The sequence below is a fragment of the Astatotilapia calliptera genome, chromosome 8, assembly GCF_900246225.1.
Source record: "Astatotilapia calliptera chromosome 8, fAstCal1.2, whole genome shotgun sequence".
Taxonomy (NCBI): Eukaryota; Metazoa; Chordata; class Actinopteri; order Cichliformes; family Cichlidae; genus Astatotilapia; species Astatotilapia calliptera.
The window spans coordinates 12,171,800-12,198,580 of record NC_039309.1 but is presented as its reverse complement, the minus strand read 5'-3'; the positions used below and the strand labels follow the sequence as shown (position 1 = coordinate 12,198,580).

The following is a 26,781-nucleotide window of genomic DNA, read 5'->3' as shown; positions in this document are numbered from 1 at the left end:
CAGCATGTCTCTCATCTCTGGAGGTCATGTCGGTGGCCGAGCTACTGCTATGATGTGTCTCCTCTTTATTAGGCTGACACCACAGTGTCTTTAGCGTGGAACAATGTCATTTCAAATTGCGCCTAATCAGATGGCATTTTGTAATTGGCAGCAAACATCTTATGAATATGAATTCATAATTGTTCAATTACAAGTCGACTGCATCATATTTATTGGCTAATTTATTTTTTTCTCCCGCTGGCCTAGGCCAATTATAGGATTTCAATCTTGAGGCAATCAAGTGATAAGGGTGAGGCGTTTACTGTTTGCTGTCACTATATAATTCTCTTGAATGTTAAACATGCATCTGGGAGGGCTGTATTTGTCAGAAGACTGTGCATGGAGGTGCACCTGCCTAATTGAGTGGTAATGAGCTGTCAGGAGCGCAGGCTTGGTGATTGGCTCCTGGCGGGATGTCCTGTGCCAGTGGGACGTATGGGCTGGCCCGGCCCGGCTGGAGGATCAGCCAGCTCCACGGCGCTGCAGGCCTGAGTGGGCGGAGTGTGGCAAATTAGGGTGAAGAGGGCAGAGACACTGGCTGCTGAGACACTGTGGCTTTTACTGCACTGCGTAATTTATTTAGGTTGTTTACAATTATCCTTGAGACTCGATTCGTTCTTGCCGTGTCAGATTTGGCAGACAGTTTTTAGATGTTTTGGTTAAGTAAAAAAAGCAGTAGTGCATTAAAAGTAAAAGTTCTCTTGGACTTGGAGCCCTCGTGTATTCATTTTGATTTACAGTGTTTACGGTTAGAACATAAATAATGTGTACCAACATAGACTACTGCATTATATTAAAAATGGAGTCTGAATTCTGAATGTGAGATCTATCCACTGTAAAGTTTCTCTTCAAAATTCCTTCAAGGGAATTAATAAATGCAGCATCCACTCCATGGCTGCTGGTATTTGGTCTCATTTTATGCGTTGTGTGCGTTTAATAGATACAAAAATGCTCGTGTATTGAAACTATTATGTATTTAAAAAGTTATAACCTGTTACAGTAATGTACATGCCACCATGTTCCTGTCAGTCTGAAAGCTCATAATCATTTAAGTAGCGCTAAATAGCTTTATTATCACTTTGGATCAATTTATTGATCTTGAAGGAGAGGTCAGAGGTCATATGGGACATAATATTTTAAAACATATGGCATTTTGCATATGTTGACAATACACATATACACTTGTATAACTCATATGTTTGAGTTTTGAGGCTTTTTGTCAATTTCTTTCCAATAAATCATTAAGTTGACCTTGCAGGTGGATGTAAGCCAAATTCAGAAATATGAAGCCAGTAAAAAACCTTATTTCTATCTAGAGCCCAGCAGATGGCGATTGCTGTGGTGTGCAACGGCTTTCTTACTTAACCTCTCTAAACAGCACACAAATAGTCTATCACAAATTACTATCATGTAATCAGACTGATCTCTTTGACAGTCCTATAATTTGTATTATTGTGTCTGTGTAGATTCTCAGTCATTCAGGTCATGGTAATCTAAGGATCCTGAAAAGAAAAGCGACTGGACGTCTTCAAGAATATTAAAAAAGTCCAGTCGCTTAATATTGCATTACCATTGAATGCAATGCAATGGCTGACCGGTAACCCGGCTCCAGCCCCACACCACAAATATCAGAGGAAGAAAACGGATGGATGGTAGAGAGATAATGTACTTTTATCTCACTAGTGATTGTTCTGTTTGCCCATTTATTCTATATTTACAGTGTAATCTTTGACAAAGGAAATGTGTTGTTGTGCTGAAGGTTTTCAGGATGTCAAGATTTCACCTTGTTTATTACAGAGAGGAAGTTCTCATCGTACGCAGTGGGTTATGTATTGATCTTTATGTATTTATTGTTGTGCACAGATTTCTGTGTGAAGTTTAAAAGGATTTTTTTCATTCCTGTATAGTTGCAGGAACCTTGACTGAGGATTCAGTCAATGCGGAATATTAGTTTGATGCCATTGTTAAATTAGTAAGCTGTGATACTCAGTTAGCTTTACCCAAGCATTGCTTCATAAAACAAAATATAATCAATACATAAATACAAATACCTTTGTTGAATTTATATGTATTCTTAGATTAAAAAATACCAATGGAACAAAGAAAAACTTTGTTTTTAATGTTATATAGTTATTTTGTTAAAAACTTTATTCATTTAATCTCATTGTGACAGTTGCATTGTCTTTAGCTGTCATTCACAGTCCTCCTAACTTCTTCTCTCTGCCGCTGAGGTCAAAATAAAGCTAATTGAAGTAAAAAAAAAAGTAAAAAACAGAGGTGGTAAAGTCACAAACAAACAAGAAACTCACATTAAATACCTCTGATACCCCTTCACTGATGCATTGAATGCACAGAAATCATCAGTCTGCTATTTGTGACTCGGTGGGATCTGTAAATTAATAATAAAAAATAATAAACGCAATTAAAAATCTATTGTTTTGCACCTGTGGTAAGCTCCCAGGATGCGGTCCATAGTGCTCTAGCAGCATTGCGACTCTCTGCTTCTACACACGTCACCTTGTAAAAACTGTTTTTTCTTCTGCAGTCGGGAAAACACCATGTCCTTTCATCCCAGATTACTCTGCGCATCTGCTCCACCGACAACAAGGCTGTTTTCCTGTGGATGAAATAGTTCGGACTTAATGATATTTCTGCTTGCCATCACCTTGTCCCCTCGCTCCCTAGGCATCAAAGCACCTGCCATGTGTGTGCCTTTTTATTCATGAGACCGAGTTGTAAAACGTGGAATAATGTTTCAGTGCTACACTGGGATGTTGTGGCCATTTGTGTGAGTTCCACGGCTTAATTGAATAGACTGAGTAATTATTTGTCAAGTAATGCTGAGCAGAAAATAAATAGCCACTTTGCGGCTGTGAATTGTGCCTGATGGCCATGTGTTGATACTCTCACCAGGGAGAGTAAAAACCTGCTCTACTGGCTAAGTATCTGATTAAGATTCACATGATGGAACCGCAAACGCTTTAGGATAGCATGTCTCCTGGGCAAAGATAGTGAGTAGAGTTAAGTGTCAGACGGTGTTACATTATCACGCTGGAGAATAAAGCCTTGACTGAGTAAATATTGCTGGAATCGTCTCCTCGCCACAAACCATCTGTAGCACTGAGGTCACTGTGACAGTTTCTGAAAGAGGCCTACAAAGAATCACCACAGATGTGCATCTCTGTTCAGCAGATGTGGGACACTGTTCTCTGAGAATTGTTTCCTTCTGCAAGGTTTTATTTTTCCTTTCATGCTTTAATTTGTTTATGATCTACAATAAGCTAGGGCACAGCTTTGTTCTGTCATTTTATGCTGGATACACAGTGAATTAAAATGACAATAATGACTTTTGAGGCTGATGTACAGTATTTTATAATGAATTTACTGACATTGTATTCCAGAAGGTTTTTTTTTATTATTTCAGATCCTTTAATTCTGTGTGGGATGTAATTGTCCTGTCTCCCTCCCCTTACCTTCAATCCTTCCTGCCTCTGCCGGAGGTTTCTTCCTGTGAAAAGGGAATTCTTCATTTCTACTTTTGCAAATTGCTTGCCCATGGGGGCTCATCTGATTGTTGGGTTTTTTTGCTCTATTACTGCAGGGTCTTTACCTTTATAATACAATACAATTTTAGTGTGTTTGCAAACCAGATCATGTCTGAATCCACAGAGCTGCTGTGTGGAGTTCCTCAGGGCTCCATGCTGGGACCTATTCTGTTTTTAATATACATTTTTCCTTTAGGCCAGACAATGCGGCAGTTTCCTGATGTATCTTATCATCTTTTTGCTGACAACATTCAGCTCTACTACTCATTTAAACCTTCTAGCTGAAGTTCATAGTTCTCTGCTCTGATTGACTTAATCATACATTAAACATTCAATAATGGTTGAACAACATTTGCTTACAGCTAAACCCAGACAAAACTGAAATTTTGATTATTGTACCGGACAGTGCAATGTCTGATATTAAACAGCAAGTGGGTGATTTAGGTTACTCACAGAAGCATAACCTTAGAAATCTAGGTATTATTTTTGATGAAGCTTTTTCTTTAGAGGGAAATTTAAATCAAATAGTAAGAACATGCTTTTTTTTTTCACTTGAAGAACATTTCAAAACTTATATCTATCATGTCAACAAATGACCTTGAGATGATAATCCATGCTTTTATCTCTACAAGACTCAGCTACTGTACTAGTCTGTTTACTTATCTAAACAAGTAAGGGCTAGCTCATCTACAGGTTGTTCAAAACTCTGCAGCGGGACTACTGACCCGTTAAAAAAAGGTAGCTCATATGACCAGTCAGATTTAGGTTCCATTTTAAAATTTTAGTTTTAACCTTTAGAGCATTACAGGGACAGGCTTCTCCCTATATTGCTGATTTGATTCATATACATACCTCTTCTCATAACCTGAGGTCATCGAATCGAAACCTTTTAGTGGTCCCCCTACTTGTTTCAGAACTCGAGGGGACCGATCTTTCCAAGCTGACTCGGTGGAGACCTTCAAAAAGAGTTCAGAATCCTAAAACAGCAATACATAAATTCCTCAGTGATTTAGATGCAAAAGGACATGGGAACTTAATACAACCAGCTTGGCTACCAGTTGAGTTGAGAGTCCAACTGCAAAGAGCTGGATCACAGATGAGTTGGCCATCAGCACAGACTGTTTAAGATTGATTGCAACTTGTCGGTAATCTGTCTCCGCTTAGGTATTAGGCAGCAGTTATTTGCACATCTTCTCCAGTCTGTTTGACAGTGATTGCAGCCAGTCCAAAGCGATTGCACAGGTATCCCAGGGTTGAGGGTGTTGCATGCTCAACTTCTAGGCAGCAGATGGTGTATTCGTCTCTGACAGCCACAAAATTCAGTGCAATCTCTGGGCAACCACCGAGGACGCTGTAGTAATATTTTTACTGAGTTATCATGAGAAAAGGTAATTTATATTCTCTAATTATTAGTTATAAGTAACAAGCATTGGCTAGAAGTCGTTTTATTTTGACTGTCTAATGGTCTGAATCCTTGAGAATGTAACTTGGTAAATAATTAACCCATATAGAGTGCTTCAAAAGAATGTGGCAGATGGAGTTCTGTTCTGCTCGTTTTGTTGTTGCAGTGTAATGTGACGTACAGTGAAATTAGAGTTGTAAGCTGCTTTTAGTAGTTGCTGTCTCATCTGAAACATTAGTTCATAAATCAGGCCTGAAAGCAAATGATCCATTCATGTGTTGATGATGCATTCTTGAATTTTTTTAATGGTAAGATTCTTTCCTAAGTTAGTGGCTGATCTCAGTCCAATATCTGCTGCATTGTGAAGCCAACCTAATTTTTTTTAAGTAATAATATGTAGCAGTGATTTCTTTGAGTCTCTGCTTTTAGTCGTACATAAGCGAAACTCCCAAAATGTAAGTGCTTTTTCCTCAAGCGGTTTATCTTTTCTGTCTTCATAAGGATTAATCAAACAACATGAAATGTACTAATTAGTCAACTTTACACAATCTGTTAGTGGGAATTCTTTACTTTAGGACCCTTTAAGCTAAGCTTACTGCCGAAGCAACAAGATGGTATCAAGTAAATGTCAAAAAGTATCCCTTGAGTTACTTTGACGTGATCTGTTTTTATTAGTCTTTCAGGTAGGAAGGTACAGAAAGTCAGAACTAATTCAAAATCAAACCGCAAAGGCAAAACTGCAATTCAATACTTTCCTCAAATCGTTCAGATTTTGTCATCGCCCTGTTTTTACTTTCTGAAATTGGAAAAAAAAGTGTACTTGTCTAATCAGTCACTTAATTGCTTCAGAATTAATACAAACGTCTTTTTCCCCCGGGTTGCCGTCAGCATGCCTGAGGTCAGCACACGCAGTGTGAAAGTGTTGATCTTTCATACATGGTCCCACTCAGACATAGGCTACTACTCTGACCTTATCTATTGTTTCTCAAGTGTATATTGTAAGCAGCTTTGGAGGCTTTAAAGAGACTTAGCCGGCAGGGCTGCCGTTGCTCTGTTGGAACATTTGGACCTCTGGCAAGTGTCAGATTTTCAGCAGCACATTAAATCTCTTAACCCACTTCTTTTTTTTTCCCCGCTCCAACTTCCTCTCTCTGTCCCCATCTCTCTCTCTTTTCCTCTTTGCTCCTCTCCCTGCCATGCTAACAAGCTGGCTCTGATTTATTTTTCATGTGTTTTATTGTTAGCCTCCGCCATTTTTTTTCTTGTTTCTCCAGCATCTAAAGTCTTGTGCCAGTGGTTAGCCTGGTGCCCAGGCCCTGCGGGGGGAAATGTGGAAAGGCAGCCAGAGCAGCTGCACATCACCCCAACTGGGCAAAAGTCCTCCAGTCACACTGTCGCGGGGAGGCCAGAGACGCTTTGATTAGCGTCCGTCGTTACTAGCCAGCTTGAATGTCATGCACCGTGAGCCCAGTTGTCTAATGCTTTTGGCCGGCCACCGAGGCCGCTCCCCGCAATTACCGATAGTGCTGCTCGCTCCAGTGTCTGGGAGAGGCCAGAGAGAGCGCCAAAGTGCCAAATGATTGTCCTCAGTAAATAAAAAGCAGACATGTCCTTTTTTTGATGTTCTATATGTGCGTGCTTTATTTTCAGATGCTGTGGCGCAATCACATTTGAAAGCATTTTGCGCTCCCAACATAACAAGGGGGGACCAATCAAAACAATAACTGTGGTTCCTTTTGACAAAGCCCTTGGCTCACAGTTGTCAGAAGATGTAAGCTGACTCATCCACACAAGAAGGGCATGTATCCCTGGGAGCAAGGGGGCAAAAAAGCTCTGATGAATCTTCCCCTCTGTGCTCTCCCCTCTCCACTGAGCCTGTATGGATTAATTACATGACTAGTAGCTAGTTTAGTCCCATTATTTATTTATTTATTTATTTATTTTTTCTAATGAATAATTTTACTCTGCCTCTCAGCCTAGATTTTATTCTGCTCAGGACTTTTTCAGCTTCACTCCGTGGAAATAAGAATGCATTGATTATTTTCCATCTAGCAAATATCCCACCAACTGAGGAATAACATGCCTTCCCCCTAATTGGTTTGTTTATCTTGAGCAACAGACTCTGGGTTTGTTTGGACTCTGGCTGGCATCCACACTCTGCACCGCTCCTCAGCATGATTACTCACCTTGGGAGGAGGCTGCTGGAGCAAGGTTGATGTTCCCCACATAGACATCAGGCTGTCATTCTCCCCGCTTATGTGACATCATTTGCCAAGACAGATTTGTTACAGGAAAAATAAATTCAGGCCTAAAAAGGGATTGATTTAAGGACAGGCTGCAAGTGGAAAAAGGCGACAGGAGGGATGGGGGCTCCCAGACACATTTCACCACTCAGAGGGCTCGGGCCGGATCCAAACAAGCTGCCAACAGAAGATGGATTCTGGCTTCATGTATAATTGATAAACTGTATGTTCTAGGTGTCAGCTTTAAAGAGGGAGCTAGGACTATATCAGGAAGCTATTTTTCCTCTCTGAGGCAAGCATCATTTTTATTTTGTCCTCCCCCGTTCCCTGGCTTATCTTCTCAGTTCAGAAAGCCCCGTTGAAAATTATCGTTTTCTTTGAAGACGACATTCGGGAAGTGCAGCATTAAAAGTACATCCTGTTCCTGTGCCTATTAGGGGTGCTAGCGCGGGGCAGATAGCCATCTGCAAAGTTGACTGTACATCCTGAGTTATCAGGATTAGCCATCTCACTCTTGACACCCAGCACATTAATATTAGCTATGGGAGAGTCTATCCTGCTGAAAGCAGCATAAAAGGATTAATGCAGCGCTTATCCTTTTGGAAATAATGCCCTTTATTGAGCGGATCTGACACTGTAAAGGCTGATGATGACATTGAATGGAGCCAGAATAAGTAATAGTGTATTCATCCCGTGTCACGCAGCCAGAATAGTCTCCATTTGAATTCCAGCCGCTCAAACTGTATTGATTGTGCCGAAGGCATCTGGTTGTTTTTCCTCTGCAGCAAAAGAGTAAGAGTGTTACTCAATCATCAACGTCCCGCGGCTAATGACAGTCCTGTCCCGTCGGCCCGATGACATGCTTCGCTCGCCGTCGTACTGTACGCTACGATTTCACCTGTGAGCACTCTGCGCCGCGGCAATTACTGGACATGTAACGCAATATGCCAGCACGTCACCCTTCCTGTCTGTCACACATAGCCTGTGGGATTAATGCAGCTTTGCCCACTCACTTTAATAGTGATAAATTTGTATCCTGCCAATCAGCTCTTTGAGTGTTAGCAGTGCAGCTTGTACCACAAAGGCTATGACTGTTTCAGTGGACAAAACGAGGGGCGAATACTAACTTTGTACCCTGTTATTTCCCCTAGGCACAACATAATGGCTGTGAAAAGCAGTTTCCTATTGCGATTCTAACACGGGACTTGTAAGTGTAAATAATGGCGTGATTCATGTAATTTTTTTTTTAAATATCCCCCCCCCCATACACTTGATTTAATGATGCTGGATGTAAACAGGAAATGTGCCTGCATGGGGTGACTGGATCCAGCCACAGAGCGAGAATTTAGATGTTTGTAATTCAGCGGGAGAGAGAGAGAGTGTCTCCTTGAACCTCTAACATGATTTGATTATGAAGAGGTTAAACAACTGTAATAATAAATCTGTCAAGTTTTTAATACGATGTGCCGTTTTGTACCGGGGCATTATAACACTGAGGGGCAGACAAGTGGCCATCAGGGCCACCTGAGAACATTCGCTCTGCTTTCTTTCTGCTAAATTGCTGCTTCCCCTAGGTGCTTTTTTTGTTTGTTTGTTTTTTAAACTGACCAGATTGTAAGCTTATCAATCGAAAAACTACTTTCCCCTCTCTCCCAAGGACTCGCGCTGATGTGTTCTAAGTACTCCCTTATTTGGCTTTTTAATGGGAATATCGCACGCTCATTTGAGAAATGCCTCCATGTTTCTTAATGAGCTGATAAAGCTCCAATAATCGAGGCAAATCCCGATTTCTGATTTGCATCGCTGACTCTTGTTTCACCACACATGGTGAAATTGTACAAAATTGAGGAGCTACGATGTAGGCCTGCCTTTCCAGAAACTTTTATTTTTATATATGTGTGTGTGTGTGTGTGTGGGGACACAAGAGATGCACAGATTAGATTAGATACAGTAGCTGCAGCGTGGCCCCGGCCGTTTGTGTGCAGAATGCGATTTAGTTGTGAAGTTTGAGCACACTCTGGGCTCTGTGATGGGTGACGGGACAGACTGACAGTGACAGTGGGGTGGTAATGGCTCTGAATGAGGAGGAATGGCCCCTGCAAGACTGCCCACCCTCCTCCTGTACCAGAGCACAGCAGCCTTGTCCAAATACACTGCAAAATGAATTCTTCTCTACACCTGTGCTGTTTTTTTTTCTTCCACAGAAGCAGAAATCAAAGCTATTTATAGCTTAACCTATCCGGGGTGAAATGGAAAAAAAGAAAGAAATCCAGCCTTCGTTTTTATTACGAATTCACAGGCACAGCCTGTCAGATGTTGAGACATCAGGCATCAGAAGGTACAAATAGGTTGTATTGCATTTGCTGCTTTTAAACCAGACCCTGACCCGATAGCTAAAAAGGTGGATACAAGGCCAAAGCCAGCCTCTTGTCTGAGCGATGTGGACGTCTCAACATTACTGCAGCTTTCTATAAAATTCCAGGTTTGTTTTCATTCCCGCTCACATATTTGTCTCTCTTGCCCTCCTTGCCCCCTTTTCCTCGCTAATACGGAAAAATCATGTCTAGAACTTTGGCTGGGAAGCTCGGCAGTTCATGAAAAATGCATCCACTCAGCTCTTTTTCGAAGTCTTCGCCTCTGATACTCTTGTCATATCATATCCATGTCATGTCAGTGCGTGTATTAATTATGTAGCAGGCGGAGTTGAGGAGACAATATTGATGCATCTCAACTAGACGTCCCATGTATATTGCTTACTTGTCACTGGGAAATAAAAACGAGGCTTAATTACGGATGAGACGACTGTTTAATGTTTAGCCTTGTGAGTAAATAATTCTTGGTGTGTGTTTACGGGAAGCATTTTTCTTTCCTTTCTGTCAGCATCCACCCCCCCACCTCCCTGGGCTCCATTTTACTCTCTGTCTCACTCTATTCATCCGTCGTGGTCACTTTTTCCGGATCAACTGAGGTGTTCGACCCGGTCATCCCGCCTGGGTTTAGCCTCTCTTTTCAGTTTTTGCAGCCTCACAATCTCCGAACATATTGCAGACAAATGGCACCCAGTAGCACCTTTGGAGGTGTCCCAAATTGCAAAGGTAATTTATTTCTTCGCCAGCAGAATTATACATGAGTAAGAGGTCATATTGTAATATGAAATTGCTTAGCAGCTGCACACATTTGCCAGATCCTGTTCGGGTTTTGTGTTTCTGTTTACGAGTCCTCTCTGTGCAGTAATCTTATGGAACCGTGATAGCACTTGAATATATTCCCTCAGCAAATGAATAGCAGGCGGGCGCACTAGCTCTAGATGTTTCCTCTTGAAATACAGCTGTTTCCCTCCGGTCCTCTTCTTCCTTCTGTAACAAATGGTCTCCCAGGATTAAAACCACTACAAGCACTTCAGAGATATTAATCTTCTTCGAGGACCGCGATTCGAAAAGTTGCATCAGAAAGGAAAAGTAAAGACTTGCACGCTACTGTGTTTAAAGCCAAAAGGTTGGATATGTGTTTTCCTTATGTCTATAGATTACCTGCACCGTGTAATGAGTGCATATTTTGAGTCGGTAAACCCTGATGAGTCAGGATTGATCCTGTGTGTTTTTGCAGTGCTACAATCATTGTTTTACAGCGTGGTGATTGCTGCAGTTTGGCAGCAATAATTGGAAGTTCAAAGCGCCGATCCGTGAGTGTAGCCTGGGGATAAGTTTCTGGAGAAGCTGACACTTCAGACGTATTATGAAGCCATCACGTCTAATTTGCACAGGCCTCTTTTGTAATTTACCCCCAATTCAGAGGAACAGTCTCCTGCTCTGCAGCACAATGCACACTCTGCTTGCATTGTTCACGCTCATTGGAAGAGACACTGAGTGAATGAGTCTTGGAGCTCAAATAATGCGAGGCACTGTTCCTGTCATATTTGTTGCTGTGTAATGGCTCCTGATTTGGTGTTTCCTGCAGCGTCTTTTTTGGTTTTAGTGCAGAGCAGACAGCGCCGCAGCGCACGCAGCAACTGCTTTCTGTGCATCCAGTCCAAGCAACGTGTTTACAGTTCACTTTTTTCGAAGCAACTGCTTGACAGATAAAAGACAACGAGATGTCGTATAGTCTTTGAGAGGGGGGAGGAAACCTCTTCAGAGGCAGGACAGGGGTTTTCCACATGCCGCCCAGACATTCTGACACATATTGAGGTTGTCTGTGTGCATCTTTTGAAGATGCAAATGTGTCAGCCACATGTAACCAACCACCCAGCGAGAAGCTGAGATGCTCAACTGCCTTTCTCACGGCTCTTAAATGGCTTCCAGTTATCAGCGTGCCTGTGAAGCTTTCGGTTCTTTTTTAACACACACGTTTATTTATTTTTTATTTTTTTGCGGGGATATTGAATAATTTGGGCACATTTATCACTGGGCAGAAAATGACTTGTTTAACCACATTAAAAGACGGAAGAGAGTTTGGCTGTAAATCTTTACGAGCGCTCGTGTAGCAGTCGTAGAGGTTGGTGTTGTGCGCGTAAGTGTTAATGATACAGAAGCCGTTAATTGGGCAGTAATGCAAACCAGAAGTTACAAAACTCAGGAAATTGGTTAATTTGTCAAACTTTTTAGGCCTGCTTTTTCCCCCCTCACGACAATGTAGTAGGATCTTAATCAAAAAGAATATTTACACCTCAAACTTGCCCCGCCAGCTTTGCCGTCTAACGTAAGGGGGGAAAAAAGCACATCATAGCGCCGCACATCCTGACAGAGGAGGCGTTGGTAAATTATTAATGTTTTCCCTCGCGCTGTCACCTATCATCGCACTAGCCTTCTGCAGTCTGCAATTTTGAAATGCAAGAGTGGTAGTCCTGCGGTGTGGCAAGTCATGTTTCAGGCTCTCATTTCAATATCTGAAGTGAAAGGTCAGGGTGATATATTCTGTCCTGTCGCGGTGCCAGTGACTTACATGCTACCAGTTGAAGATGTAACACTTTTACGAGGCCCACCCAGCCTGTTGAGCAAACTGATAATGAATCAATCTCTGTGAAACATTTATGGCTGCCCCCACAGCCCTGCCAATCCCACCCTTTTCTTTGCATGAGGCCAATTAGAGCATCCTCAGTGGCCCCTGCTGTCTGTGTCAGGGAAGCTCCTTGCATTGTCATATCAATATTCCTCCGTTGATCTCCAGCTGAGGCGAGTCCGGCTGCTCTTTCCACACATGCTAATTTGCATTCGCCAGCATGTGCGGGAGATGGCATGCTGGCTGCCTCTCCTCCTTGTTCCCAAACCTACTGTTGCCGCCTCTCTCTCTCTCCCTCTCTGTCTTTTTTTTTTTTTTTTTTTTTTTTTTTGAGAGGGAGAGGAAAGGTTTCTTGATTCCTGGCATGCCAGAGAAGGGTCCTCTGAGGATTACATTGGCTAAGCCCTTATCACTCCAGGAAATTCACTGCCTGCTTAAAAAAGTGGTAGAAGTAGAAAATCAAGGGGAAGTGTTATTCTTTTTAAGTTTCTACTTATTCCCATGGAAAGTTATTACGGGTTTGAAGAAAAGTCCTTTTTTTGGCACTCAAGTTTTCTCCTAACTGTATTTCATATTTCACCCTTCCCTTCCCTTTTTTTTTCCAGGCGGCTGGTGGAATTTTAGAAGTGGAAAATGTGAAGGCAGGTGCTTGAGAGAGAGTGAGAGAGAGGGGAGGTTTAGGGAGGGCTTTGCTCACTGGGAAGCGATGTTAAACATCCAGGGGAAATGTTTGTTATTCTAATGGGATACCACCATGGTAACAGCTTTTAGAGACTCCCAAGGCTTTGTGTGGAGTATATGCACGCATTCATCAATCTCGCCTAATTTCTTTGGGGATTAGCAAATATAATCAGCCCTTTCTCCAAGTCGTCACCTGTTTATCGACATGAATATTATGGTGAAATTTAGCAGAACACGGCACTGTTGGATGTGGAGAAAGCAATACACGGGCTATTAATATAAATCACAAATTGAAGCGAGTCACTGAATGGATTCAAAAGTCATTAGTATTCGTTTTGCACTGAATGACATCCCAGGCAGAATAGCTTAAATTTTGCACATGCTTTTTTTTTTTTTAAATAGAAAAGCACTTTTGCTCATATTACATCTTGAAATTAAACATGTTTCAGGCAGAAGTGATTAATTATGTTATGTTCACACTTAATACCTTTAAAGGAGGTTAAAAGCAATGAAGTGAACTCATTTAGAAGACTTGATGGAAAAGAAAAAAAAAAAGGAAACCCGACCCGATGACGAGACTCGGTCTTTAAAAGACTCGAGTAACTCGTAAGCCCCCCCCCCTCTCAGTTCTATACCTTTTTCTCTCCTGCTGCAGATTTCCTTAAGTGGCTTATGTGAATTCCAATTGCCACATTGAAGCCGAGAGTGTACAGAACACATTTCTCCCCGGCCGTGACCAGCTAACAGCGCGTTGAACTTGTGCGTGCGGTGATTGAGAGGTTTCACACACAACACTGCAGCGCTGTGGGAGTATAGCCTGACCTAAAGCTAAGCCTCCAGCCGGAACAGCCTTCCATAACACTCACAACACTGCTCTCTTATCTACTGGCATTTCTGTCTGATACAAATAGCCAAGACATGATATAGTTGGCTACATGTCATATCTGGCATTGTACTACTCTCTGTCTGCCCCTCCACCACCCCCACCCCTGTGAAATATAATGCTTTTAACTCTCCAGCTTCTTGCCTTGGCAATTTTTTCCATCTGTAGCGGAGACAGAGACCAGTGTGTTTGCTCGTCTTGGCCAAAGGCCAAAGGCTCTTTCTGATATAATCCCCACCATCGATCAGACTTTGTTTACTCTAACATGGTTTCTCTCCCCTCCAGCAATTAGAAGGCAACCTTCCACCTCCTGCTCCTCAGACCAGCTTTATACGTTTATTTTTCCCTTAAGTGGTAATTTTTCATGTTGCAGCTCAGCTCTGAGAAGTGTGGGTGTATATTAAGTAATGGATACTTTTCAACCAGACTGACACGTTAGATACCACATTTTTTTTTTGTTAATGTTTCTTTGTTTCTTTAAAGAGAAGGATCCTCCAGTCGCCAAACACTGGCACGTATGGGCACATTATTGAGAGAGGATTCACACATATTGCACTCCACATCCCGTGTGTTTCATTTAGACTGCTCCACTTAGAAATCTCAAGCACTTTGAAATTTTAGAAAAATGGATGGTGGTTGTAGAAGCCGAGGCTGACTCTCTGTCTGTCTGAGAGGCTCTCGTCATAATAAATCCGGCCGGAGAGTGACTGGCCTTCTCTGCTATCTTGGCTGAAGAGGTTTATAATGTAAAGGCTTTTACTTTGTCACCACAACTACGAGTTCTCGGTTTGTTACTTATCGAAGTAAATTAGTTGGGATGTGGTTTGTTAGAGACTAAAACTGACTCTGTGGGTTAACTTTAACAAATGGATTCTCAAGTTATTGTATCTGTTAATAATTTTGCAATTATGGTGTTGCAAAATATATATTCCCCCTTGCTGATATCTACATTTTTACAACAACTGGTAACAAGTTTTTCACATTGTTGCGGAGGAATTTTGGCACGTTCTTCTTTGCTGAAATGTTTGAATATAGCCACACTGGAGGGTTTTCGAGCATGAACGGCCTGTTTAAGGTCGTGCCAAAGCATCGCAATTGGATTTGAATCCAGACTTTAACCTGGCCTTTCCAGACCTAAACTGTCCAGTGTCCTGCTGCATAACCTTCAGCTTCAGGACCCAAACTGATGGTTTCCTTTGGAATTTTCTGGTAGAGAGCAGATAGTAGCAGAGCAGCTCCAAACATAATACTACCACCACCGTGTTTGACTGTTGGTATGAGAGGTATTTTTCACCTTGGAAGTCTCTCATGGATGCCATTTTTGCCCAGTCTCTTCCTTATTGTTGAATCATGAACTCCGACCTTAACCGAGACAAGTGTATTTCTGTATGGGTGTATTATGCGTGTTTAGTTACAATAATGCATACCGGCTCATGATTTTGGTTTAAAGTCGTTTGTTTATTCTTAAATTTGATATGTAAAGGTGGGTAGAATTGACTCTAGGTTAGGGCTGTGCGATATGACCAAAATCTCATATCCCGATATAAGAATTCTATCGTCCTGATAACGATATAAATCACAAAAATGTAACATTTTCTGTAAATTCTGTGAATCTCGGGCCGCTCGACTTGCGGGAAGTGCTTCGTGCTGCGCGTCATGTTGCTGGAGTCGAGTGTTTTAACCGATGCATGAAACGATAAATTTTTAGACATAAGTTGTAACAGCCGCTGTTTTCTTTGTGAGTATTTATTACACGGCGTGCTGCGGGGAAAAGCCTGTTCTAACGTTTGAGTCTAAGGTTTATTTTTTAGCACCTGGCGGCTCTTTTTTAATTCTCATCCGTAAATAATCTGCTTTTTCACGTGATTCAGTTTATTTTGAAAAGTCTCAACAGGATCTTGAGCTTTATTGTGAAAGGTTTATGTGGAACATAAACAAGCGGACACGCGATGCTGTTACCGTCGTTGTTGCTAACCACAACGCATAAAAACAGGCGCTTGTCCATCTGTACTGTGGTTATATAAAATATAAGAGAAAGAGAGAACTTTAAGAAATGAATATAGCCACTACAGTGACCATAAAAACGATGAAAAAGTATTGCCGTAAACAGTTTATTTTGCGACACCACGAAACAAACGATAGCGTAAAATGAAACGATAGACGTTTTTATATCGTCATCCGATATATATCGTTATATCGAACAGCCCTACTCTAGGTGGTGCATTTTAGTCTATAACCTCTGGAGATTACAAAGCAACTTGAGCCCAGTGTCTCCCTGTCCATGTTAGTTGGCTGTTCAGCTCATTTGGCATGTGCCAACCCTGGGTGTGGAGTCCATAACATGTGCATTTTTATTAGTGAGCTAGGGTTACTTGGATAAAACATGAGAAATGAGATGAAATTAACAATATATTTGAGTGTTTGTTATGTGGAGAAAACAGAGATTAGAGAGAAAAAAGTGCATTTACATCCATTTAAAAATAAATAAATACATTTTACAAAGTAAAATTCAAAATACAGCGAGAATGTTTTTCGACACTGAGGTGAGAAAGTTGATGTCTTAATAAAAGCAAAAAGCGAGACAGTGCAGTGGAAACAAACTTGATTAAAACATCGGCTGTGCTGGAGAGTTGCAAAAATTGCATCAGGAAAAAGCATTAGATCTGTAGCAAAGCTCCCATCCAAATGTAGCTCTAATTTTAACTGAAGGTCAGTGAAAGAAAATGCAAATTGTACTTTTGTTCATCTGAGATTTAAATAGTACTTTTCTCACATCATCTCATTGTGCTTTGCCATCCAACTGTTTTTACCAACTGTTTATCTCGGTGCATTCCTGCTGCTAGTATTTGCACTCCGGCAATGCATGGAAATGTTTTTTAATGCATATTATTATTTTTGAGTGAACAAAACCAAAACAGCTGTAAATGTTATTAATACCACGGCCAATATAGGATTAAATATCCCAAAGATCTAGAAGCACTCATGATGCACACATGAGGCATGAAAAACCTTTTAGGTCTGAGTCGCCCGGTGACAATGGCAACTAATTTTTAGGCTCATTTTTATTTAGCCCCAGATTAAAATATCACTGGTTTAACCTTCTATAATCCAGTATATCTCCTTGAAATAAGTCACTGATATGCATTAGTCATCTTGTCCTACAGAGAGGTAATATCAAACACACTGCGACTAATAAGTCTCTCAGTCAGAATTATCAAAGCCGAGCAGCATGCGAATGCCTCTGGACAATTGTAATTTAACATCTAACACATTTTCTTCACCCCGTTACTTTTGGCAAGCGATGCCGACGCCTACCAGTAGCATCTGAATTTGGGGATTTTAAGGTTTTGTTTGCAGCTTAAGAAAGGCTCATTTTCTGGCTGTCATTATATCCATCAAGTGCAAGAAGCTCTTAGTACCCTACAATACTAATATTTCAGTGCTTTGAGGAAGGAAAATGTCCGTTTAAAGCAATGGAGAGGAATAACTTTGAAAATGGCTCCCAGACAGATTATAAATACAAGAACTTTTAATGGTATTATTGCATTTACTTTAAAAAGTTAAGAGCTCCTTCAGTGTTTTTCACTTTTTTTCGCCCGCTGAGATAATTTCCACGGAGCGTGATTATCGTGCTCAGGTAGTGAAGCACTCTCCACTCGGCAGCAGTGAAGTTGTAGCTGAAACTGACCCCCTTCTCTTAAAAATCAAAACCCCATAGCATCATGAGCCTTTAAAGATTTTATTCTTGCATGTACGAGTATAGTAAACTTCAGATGAGTGCCCCCCCTTTCCTTACATGCATGTTTACTTCATCTATGCGCATTCGATATTTCTCCCTCATGGTTTAAATATAAACAGAGCCGATCGGAGCTGACTTGTAGTGTCTCGGCACAAGAAAGATAAAAAACATGTGGAGTGAATAAACAAGCTCAGAAGTTTCTTAGCCTTGGCAGTATTTCTTCCTAGTTGTCACTTCGTATAGCTTTGTCATTTTTTGCATAATTCCATGGTGCATTGGCTCGACTTGATTTGATTTAGAACCTCCACTTTCAAGGAAATTGGGCTTAGGGTATGAAAGTTCACACTTCTTGCCTCCAGGCAATTGATTTCTTCTGAACTTGATTTTAGTGCTGTAGCATTACCAGTACTGAGTGTTAGCACCGGGTTTGTCACAGTGGTCTGATGATACTCAACTCTTGCTACGAGTTTATTACTTTAAAGTTGTGGATATAGAATTTCGAGGAAAGCATATTTGATTTATTGCCCACTGAATAATTAATCAGTAAGGAAATTAATTATTATTTGCAGCATTGGTTTGATTATAGTTCTCTTCCATGTTTTGTTTCTTTTAGTCAAATTAATTTAAGTCATTTCAGTTACGCAGTGTGGGCGATTGACTCATTTTTGGAGCCATTTACAATCAGCTACTATGTTACTGTCACACTAGGTAGCACGACAGAAATTATTGCGACCACGTGCAGTCAACTTGCGATCAAGTCGACTGCACTTGCTCCGAGGATGAGGATCATGTCCGCAGCCACTAGCAGTCATCTTCAAAGCAATTTCGGTGCATTAAGAAAACAATAAAACGGCAACACAAGACGGAGTCAGTGTGCTATTAGTTTGCAATTGAATGGGACACAGGTGCTCAGCAAAACTACCTTTATATAGGAATATAACCAAAACACAACCACTTCAATAGGGAGAAGATCATTTGGAAGGTTGACTTACTAACTTACTTACTTGACTGCAAACTTTGATTACTAACCTGTTTTGCAATTAGACTCCAATGAATCGTCATTGCAGAAAGGAGTCAGGCAGTGATAGGAATTAGGATTGGACCTCCCAGAGTCTGCACACTGGTGGTGGTGTAGATGAAGATGGAGGCTTAGATGTGAGTGACAAGGGTGAGGTGGAGAGGAGGGAAGCAAGTCGTACGGATGATAGTCAGAATGACAGAAGAGCACTAAAGGTAGGCAATAAAATGATTGGTCTAGAGTAATGGTGTGGGAATGGAGGAAGTGATGTAAAGAATAGACTAGCACCCTGAACACCCAGGGGCGCAGGCAGATGAGTGTGTCGATGACGATTATTTGGAGACAGGTCGTCTCCCACCAAGTGAGGTCACCCAGCTACTTTTCAGTCTCCGACAGCAATGCATCTACCAGGCAACCATGATTTTTCATTGCAGATGGAAGTTTGTTGTCCTGTTGTTTACCACAGTGTGACTGAGCCATTAGAAGAGTCACAGGTTTTGGCTTTTCCACATCAGCCCTGAAGTTGGCCACTTGCTTAAAGTCTTAATAAAAGTGCAAAAAGTGCAGAAATCACTTGAGTTTAAAGAATAAATGTTGAAATATTTTTTGAAATGTCAATAAAATTACTGGAAATCATCTAAAATTTGACGCTTTAGGAAATATGTTCTCTAGACAGGATTTTTATTTGCTTCTCCTCCAGCTTCCAACTTACTCTGCTCATTTTGAATAACTCTGATTTGTTTATTAGGCAAAAACTGTTCAAAAAGGTAGGCTGGAAGCTGTTGGTGTTTTTCTCACGGGGTCATCATATCACAGTTTCAATTAGATGTTTTTTTTTCTTCATTTTTTTTAGTTTTTTAAGCAGCCATGAATAATTAAAAGCTCTTTTTTCCCACCACATGTTCTCCTGGTGCTAAGCACACAGTCAGAAGTTATTATTAGACTGAATTTAAGCGGCCCTGTGTCCTCAGCTCTGAGCAGTGGGCACTGAGCTCCTGCATTGAGTTTGACAGCCTTCACACAATATTGTGCAAGGGCGCTCCCTTAGCTTCTCATGCTGGTTAAATGTAATATGGCAGATGGATAGTATTTGCAGGGAGAGCGGGGGTCTCACCCTCTCTCTCACTCAGTTTTTTTTCTTCTTTTCGTCGTCTCTTGCCAGTACCTCAGACATTTCAAGAGGGAGAAATATGTATCAAATTAACTCTTAGCAATGGGGCCTCCAAGCTCCCTGCCCTTGTCTTTTCAGCAATCAGAGCTTTGTTATTTTAGTCTTTCAACCAAAACCAAACTGGATTCAATGGCTTCAGCAATTACCTGTAATTTTCCAACCTGGTGCGCTAGCTTTCACTGGACTCTGAACAGTGAAAGATTGTCTCCTCGGTTCTTCGTTTTTTTTGTGTTCGAGTTAAGTGCACTAATTCATTTACATCCACAAGAGTGGTACATTTGGAAATGTTCACTTCCCGGCAGCAGGAATGTCTGTGGAGATTTAGTTTCTGTCTGTGCACAACCTCCGAGTCACTGAAACTGGAAACCCCTGCGCAGTGTCGACGCTCAGACACTGAACCTCAGCTTTATACATCTGACCCATATATTAATACGTCCTTTCAAGCCCCTTCAGAAGAGACAACTCTGGAGCCCCAACATCTGTTTTCAGATGGCAGACCTTTATCCCATTTTTCCATCGACCCCCACTAACTCTCTTTTCCATTCCCCGTCCTGTTCTCGAGTCGCGAAAGAAACTACAGGAGCCCAACTTTCATGTGTGTTTTTGTGTGAGCCAGAGTGATGTTTCCTCTTCAGAGGTACTGGAGGAGAGAGAAACTGTTCACACTAAAATGCTAATTAAGTGCAGTGTGGCAGACAAGGACACTTGAGAGTGTATGCATTAGCAAATTTTAACTCCCTGCAAACCAAACAGTTTGTTCTGGGCTAATCTCCCAATGATGGAGGCAAGAACAACAGTGGGAACCAGAGAGGGTAAAATATATAGACTTGCTATGCAAGTGGAAGTGAGAGACAGAGGAGCTCGGTTCTCTCTTTCATCACATAGACAGCGCAGCTTTAACAGAGGGAAGCGTCTCTCCTGCCATATTTTTTGCCTTCGTATAGGTGCCATATGGTATCTGTAAGGGAGAGTCATTTTGTGCTATGCAGTGAATTATTCTGTGGATTAGTACTGGCATTTAAATGCTCTTGGCTTTAAATCTTGTCTGTTTTAGATCTTAAGTACATTCCTTGGCATCCTGCTCCCCTGCTCAAGTTGGCCTTTTCCCCTGGCCAACACATTTTTGAAACTGCAGAGCTTAACGGGAGAGCAAAAGGCAGCCATCTGAAGAGACCCTGAAGCTGATCTTGAATTACTTTTAGTGAGATACCGCTTGTATCAAACCAATTGTTCCAGTGTTGTGATGCCAGCGAACCTTAACCTAAACTTGAGGTTAAAACCTCCTCTTTCTTCTTTTTTTTAGCTACTACCTTAGTCTTTGCTGCCTCTGATGGTTATACAGGCTTGTGGTGTGACACACCCTCCCGTCAGATGTTGGCTTTATTGTGTGATGAAGATGACCGAGTATATTTGGTTCTGACCTTCTAGCTTCTAGCATCTCTATATTTCACAAATACCTCAAGAGACCTGTTTAACATCAGGGAAAAATATCCACCAGTTTAAAAATTGAGTAATATTTAAACCAGAGAAAATGTTTTAGGAATAAATCCTGCAGGAGTCAGTAAGCGATGTCTCTGCCCAGTTGTTAAGACCAGCATTCGTGGCACATTTATGTTGCCCCGGGGATGCCGGCTGACATGATAGCCCCCTTTTCCTCATCTCCAAGCGTCCTTTAGAGAGACGGGCCCTCCCTTCTGTTTCCAGTACAGTTGGCCTCCCTCCAGCCTCCCTCAGAAGAAGTGAATGAATTCCTAGATGTCTGATAAGCTTCACCAGAACATGATTCTTAATGGAAGAGAAGAAGAAGAGGCAGATGCTATCAGCGCGCCTGAATTGCCTCGCAGTCAGATCAAACATCCTAAAAGGGCGGTGAATGCTCAATCATGTTGTGAGGTTGTTACACATTTATCTTCTCTGTTGGTTTAATTGAACTTGTTTCCAAATGAAACCAACTGGCCGTTTCAATGCAAACAAAACATCATTAGCATTGTGAAAATCCCAGTTGTTTTGTAGCGCTCATTTTCCTTTGAAATGAAAAGCCTTAAATTAGCTCTTTTCATCCTTGTAATTTTTTCCCCCTCCACTCAAGGCACTTTGTGACACCATTAATCACTTACCTCTGTTTATTTGTCATCATTCTTTCTCCTGTCTATTGAGCCAGAGCCTAACACAGATTCACCCACAGCTCCACTACCCCACAGCACAGTAGGTGTGAAAGGCCTTGTTTGTCCCCCGTGTGTTTGTGTGTAAAACAGCACGACCTTCACGATCGGGGAGTAAAATATATCTCGCGACACTAGCGTAGCATGCCAGAGGTGTCTTGATGGAGATGGAGTCATACTGAGCTAATGAAGCTCCAAACCTCAGCTATCGATCCACCTCGCAACGGTGCTTTACAGAGATAACAGAGGAGGAGAGCACTGTGTGGCATCACGGGCGCTCTGATCTGTGTGACATCTAATTCTGTGTAATGAACCCTGTGCACCAGAGAGCGTGATGGGGGGGGCTGTCTATGATAATGACAGGGATAGCATGGCCTGGGAGTCTTTTGAAACACTGGAGGTTAGCTTGCAGGGCTTTGCTATGAAAAAGGTTATGTATCGCTAGAGTAAATGCCAAAAAATGTTTTTTAAAAATTGAAATCGTGCTGCTGTGTCTGATTTCATGCAGGTCTTAGTCGAATGCTGCAGTCTTGTAGCTGCTCTTAGTTGTCAAATGTCTCTCCTGCTCTACACTTTAACTCCATTCTTGTCTACTCTTTACATTTGGCAGCTCAAAGAGGAATCTCAGGTTTTTATTCTGATGGCACGATAGACTTTTTGTGTGATTGAAGCTTTTCTTTACTTGAATTGAGGGTCTCAAGTCACATTAGGCCGCCCTCTGCTGAAACTAGGAAAAAAGAAAAGCATGTGAAACCGCTGCTCGTGTTTGGGTAATAGATAGAAATCGAGCAGCAAGATCACAAACTGTGAGCAGTGTATCAGAGCGATGATGTGGTTTGTAGTCGGCTAGTGTGACATTGTGCTAAACAGGGTGAAGGCACACAGCTAGAATAATGATTTGTATTTTCAAGCACAGCGCACAAGTTCTTCTGTTGGCCACAAAGGGTCGCAGTGGGGGAAAAAATATAGAAGTTCATGCGATGACTGTATTTGCAAACAACTGCTTTTGAGATCTAGCCATAGCCTGGGTGGACCATGTGACCACCACTTCCAAAGAGATGTGCAACGAGCAATCACGTCAGCGATTCCCTGGCAACTTCCAATTGCTTGGGAACAATACATATTGCCCAACTGGTTGGCCAGAACAATGACTGTTCCCAGAGGGAACTGCACTGAAAACTACCTTGTGATTGCATTGGCTGCCCGATAGAGAGGTATTATTCGTCACTCCAGGGAACACTTCTCCACTGCTTTAGAGTCCAGTGGCAGCATGCTTTGCACCACTGCATCCAACACTTAAATTGCATTTGGGGATGTAAGGCTTGGATGCAGCTGCCCAGCCATGAAGCCCATTCCATGAAGCTCTCTATGCATTGTTCTTGAGCTAATCTGAAGACCACGTGAAGTGTGGAGGTCTGTAGTGACTGACTCTGCAGAAAGCTGGCGAACTCAGCATCTGCTGACCCCACTCTGTGATGTTACATGGCCTACCACTGCATGGCTGAATTGCTGTTGTTCCCAGTCACTTCCACTTAGTTACAGTACAACTAACAGCTCACTGTTGTGGCCCATTGAAGTGATTGAATCACCTGAATCCAGTGATTTGGATGGGTGAGCGTATACTCTTGGCAATGGAGTGTATGTTCTATTTAATATTGGTCCACCACTTCCTGAGGGACATATGTGTTTACACCAGCAGCTAGTTGCTAATATTGTTTCTCTGCCATTTGTTGCTTGGCAGTCAAAATATCATAACAGCTGCCTGCTGTACCTGGAAAATTTAACTTTGGCCTTTTAAGTGAAGCTAAACTGTGAAGTGGTGGGATAAAAGATGTAACAAAGATCTCTAGGGCAGCAGGCGACAGCAATGTTAGCATTTCTTTGTGTTTATCACTACAAGAAACCTTTTACACATTGGATATGCTCATTTCATACATATGGAAATATTGAGAAAATCCTCTACAAATCTGTGATTAGTGGTTTTATAAATAAAACTAAGATCTGGAGATTTGATTAAATTTAGCGCAATTGCCATGGACGTAATTACTCTTTTCACTGAGGTGGTGATAGTTTAAATTCTTTCCATCATTCTTGAGTAATAGGAAGTGTCAAATAAAACCTTCACGACACACTACTTTGAACACTCCCCCTTATTCCTGCAGAATTAAATTAGACCTAAAAAAAAAGAAGCTTTTTCTTTTCCATGACCACCTCTGCTGCTGGCGCAAATGAAAATGCCCTTCCCAAAATAGATCATTTTTACCCTTCAGATGTCCACTTTTATTTTAAGCCCAGTGACACCATGCCATCCATCACACCCAGCTTTTCAGATGTGAGCAGCCCCAGGGAAAACACTGATACAATGCAGAGGAAGTGTGATAGCGTGCTGCTGCTGCTGCTGGTTAGGACCTCTATGGTTAGATTACCACTAATTTCATCTCAGAGTAGCATTTAGACATTTTCTTTCTCTGCCTAAAGTGTAAGTCATTCCTCTTTTTAGCGTAAACATTGAAAATGGATGCTGTGCCTTTCCAGCTCTTCCCTCAAATTACCACTTGACATGGCCAAACATCGCTCTGCATTATTGTCTGCCAGGAAAATGCATTTCTGAAGGCTTTATTGAATGTTGTGCCTGGGTGGAATTTGTACGAAGTGTACCCAGCACTTTGATCATCTTGACCTGGAAATGTGATCGTCACCCCACTTCACAGAGCTCTCTGACACCTGGGAAACTAGATCTGGTATTCGTGATACACGATCTGCGTCGCAGTGTTAAAGACTTAACTTCTCCCGTTGCGTAGTCAGCACAGACTACTGATGATAACTGGAATTTTGCATGCCTCAAAGTCTGACTTTTTCTCCCCGCAAGCCACAAGATTGGTGTGTCGTTTGGAAGAAACGACCTACATGGTTTTTATGAGCAGGATTCCTGCAATATAATGTACACTATATAATATTTTAAGTGGATTTTTGTTCTTCAAAGCTGAGTTTTTTGACAGATGTTAAAAGACTACATAAAAACTCTTTATTTTCCTTTGCTTTACTTTATTATAGTTTATGTTGGACTGTTTTGCAGGGTTCCTGTAGTTTGGAGCGGAGTTAGATCATCTATCTGTCTGTGTGTCTATCATTTAATTCCTTTTTTCAGGAGGGTGGTCTGATGTATTTTCCATTCACTCTCTATCTGACTGATCTTTTCAGAGCCACTTGTTCTTATTTTTGAGCTAGAGAAGCTTTTAAGAGCCATAGTTTAAAATAACCCTTAATTATCTTATACTGATCCTCAGCTTAACTTTGTTAAAGCCAATCTCTCTTTAAGCCATCTTTCTTCTGATTGGCTGCCCCTCGTAAATAGGAGGTTTGAATAACAATAGGAGGAAGGGGCTACTGTGTTCCAAGCTAAATCGCATGCTTAAGACTAAGGATGCTACAGCTCTTTGAAGAGTGAGTTTGGTAGTCAAGAGTGGAAAATAAAGCCTCCACAGATTGAGCTTTTAATTCACAAGGATTGCTTTACATGCCCATGCATAAAACAAATATCACAAAAAGGGGTCATTTTAGCCTATTGCTAAATGGTTGCAAGGCATGCATATATCAGCTTTTGTGTGTATAAATGAGATGTTATTGCATTGAAATGAAAAATTATATGTTTTTAGAACGTTTTAGGTACAGAAATGCAAAAAAAGTGAGTCATTTTCGCCCATTGCTAGGTGGTGGCTAGGCAGATCAGAACCTGCAAGGACCCTAGGATCTACCTGTGTGTGCATGTAACAGTAATATATACTGTTACCCAAAGTAATAAATAATTTACATAAACATTACACTTTTTACCAGACTAGTATACTAATAGGTTCAAGGTTCAAGGTTCTTTATTATTTGTCACATGCATAGTTATACAAGTATAACACACAGTGAAATGTAGCCTGACACGCTCCTCCTAATAGCTTTTTCTCAGAAATAAAAATGGCTATGCAGACACCCAGTTAAACAAAGTTCATACCAGTAGTCACCCTTCACCCTTTAGTGAAGGCTTCTTTCTCCTCCTGGCTGTCATCATCTCGATGTGTCCCTGTCACCTATTCTTCCTCCTATGTGTTTGTTTGCATTCACATACTGAGGTGCTGTTCATAGCCCATGAAACATCTCTTCTCTGAAACATCCTAACCAGATGTCTGTTAGGAAAACTGTATAGCATTAATAACATATTAATAAACATATCGTGCTAATTAGACAATTAACATAATGCATTGAGGTTAAAGTTTATCCAAAGCACCAAAATGGACTTGAAGGTTTAATAAGTATAAATTGTTTTTTTTAGTATTTCAAGCTTATAATCCACTCAAACATCACTTAATCTGCTGCATTTCTGAGCAGTTTAATGCAATAGCACTGGCAGTGGTACTGAGGTTAGAAGTAAATTACACAGAGCCAGTGTGTGATTAGAGAAGCTGGCTTTTAAAGTTCACCACCCCTCGGGATATTTGATCGAGCCACGGGCCTTTGATCAGCGTTAACATTACGGTAACCATGACAGTTTATTTTCAACTACCAAAAAAGACCATTTGTGTCAGAAAACAATCTCCCCTTCCTCTGACACATTGGCACACCGCAAAAGAAAAATGTCAGGGTCAGTGATGGGCCATTAGCCCAGAGTGAGTTCTTTTTGTGCCGGCGGACCCATTGAAAACACCTTTTTAGTTTTCGACAGATGGTACTGTGACCCAGCAACCACAGGATGACCTGAGCCTCAACCTGAAGACTTTTTTCCCCCGAGAAAAACGCCCGCAGGACGTACAAGCTCATCAGAGGAACAAAAATGTCTGGCCAGAGAGCAGAATGACACATGAATGCATAATAAAAAAAATTCACCTCAGCACGGCTGCATTGTAATGCCTTGTAC

The 26,781-nt window shown here is 41.4% G+C and overlaps 1 protein-coding gene across 5 annotated transcripts in view; it reads left to right on the top strand.

Moving 5' to 3' along the window:
- The window catches only part of LOC113028358 (adenosine kinase), a 127,643-nt gene that overhangs the window by 58,914 nt on the left and 41,948 nt on the right, over positions 1 to 26,781 (top strand). The window lies entirely within an intron of this gene.